Source organism: Microtus ochrogaster, chromosome 16 (assembly GCF_000317375.1).
Source record: "Microtus ochrogaster isolate Prairie Vole_2 chromosome 16, MicOch1.0, whole genome shotgun sequence".
Classification (NCBI taxonomy): domain Eukaryota; kingdom Metazoa; phylum Chordata; class Mammalia; order Rodentia; family Cricetidae; genus Microtus; species Microtus ochrogaster.
Window position 1 is genome coordinate 23,946,611 of NC_022018.1, and position 1,780 is coordinate 23,948,390.

Genomic DNA, 1,780 nt, shown 5'->3' on the forward strand with positions numbered 1-1,780 from the left:
AAGTGGGGAGGGTTCTGCCCAAGAAGGCTGGGGGGCCAAGGAACCTCTGAGCTCCCCGTCCCAGGCTGGCGCCGCGGGGCCAGAAACCTATTTGTTTGTTTCTTAAGTTAATCGGTGTTACAACACAACATTTAATGATTTAATAATTAATCCATAAAACCTAAATTGTTCTTGTAATACAATTGTATGAGAATATTCTTCAGGAAATTGGAGAGACCCTTGGGCTTTATTTAAACCCTTGATGAGAAGCCACAAATGGCCTGCCACAGTTAACAAGAAAGCAGTTTGGCCCTTAGAGAAAGAAAGATGTCCCTCCCTTAGTTTTCTTTCCAAATTCTTCTAGCTCCAATATTTTGCATCTGTTGGTATCAGGGAGCCATCTTATAATCCTATTAGAGGGTTTTTATGTGGAGGTTTGGAGTGGTGATGCTGAGAATGAGACTTGGGCTGAGGTGTAGAACAGGAAAGTGAGGCCTGTGTCCTGTCACAGTAGAAGATGAGAAAGGATGGGTGCTCCACTAGGGGAGGTGCATGTCGCTGACAGTTAAGGGATATCTTTCCTGTTAGACTAGCAGAGTAGTCCCTGGAAAATGGGCCAATAGTAGCAACAGATGATGGACATACAAAGAATCGTTACGGAACCTGCTCCAAACCTCAATGATTGGCAACAGTGGCACTCCAAAAATAATGAACTTTTCTGTAGTCAGTGGCTGCTTGTTCGTTTCCCAACCACCCAGACCCGAAATAATCACACAGAAACTGTATTAGTTACAACACTGCTTGGCCAGTTAGCTCATGCATTTTACATTTAAATTAATCCATTTCTTTATTTTCTATAGGCTCGTAATTTACCGGTAAGGCTCTGGGGCCTCTGTCTCCTCTGCCTACTCTGTACATTTCTGTTCAGATTTCCTGCCTGGCTTTACACTGTTAAGCCGTTGGCTGAAAGCAGCTTCTTTATTAACCAATAGTAATAAAACATATTCATAGCATGCAGAGGGGAACCTCACATCATATTTCTAGCACCAGAATTTATGTAATGCATTATTAGGTCAAACAATACGTATGTCTTAAAGGATGTTTTGTACTGTTCTTTGCAATAAAACAAAATAATAAAGCAATTTGAATGCAGATAGGTGATAGGTTAAGTTATGTTACTCTCCTATATAGGAACACTCCTGTTTTTAAAATGTGTAGTTTTATATGTACTGATAGAAAAAAATAACTTAGTTGTTGATTACTAATGCCACAAAAGTATTCCTTGGCCCCTTGTTGGTCTACTGGACAGTTTTGCCTCAGAAACATGGTATCAGAGGTGAAAATGGGTTGGAGTGAGAGTTGCTTGGAGACTGAGCCACCAGGAGGATTATAGGAAACTCTGTTTGCACCTTCGGGAGCAAACAGTGAAAAACTGTTAGAGCAGTTGGACAGGACTTGAGCCACACTGAAACACAGCACAGAGGCAATGAGCAAAAGCTGACACTGAAGTCCGGAGTGGCGTCTGGAGAGATGACTCAGTGGTTAGGAGCACTTGCTGCTCTTCCAGAGACCTGCGTTCAGTTCCGAGCACCCACATTGGTTGGGTCACAACTACCTATATAACTCAAGTTCAGCCTCTGAGGGTGTGAGCATATGTGCATGCACACACATAGTGTGTGTGTGTGTGTGTGTGTGTGTGTGTGTGTGTGTGTGTGTGTGTGTGTGAATGGGAGGGTGTAAATCTTTAAACTTACTTAAGACCCATGACTAAGACTTTGAAAAACAATAGTGATTTAAAGAC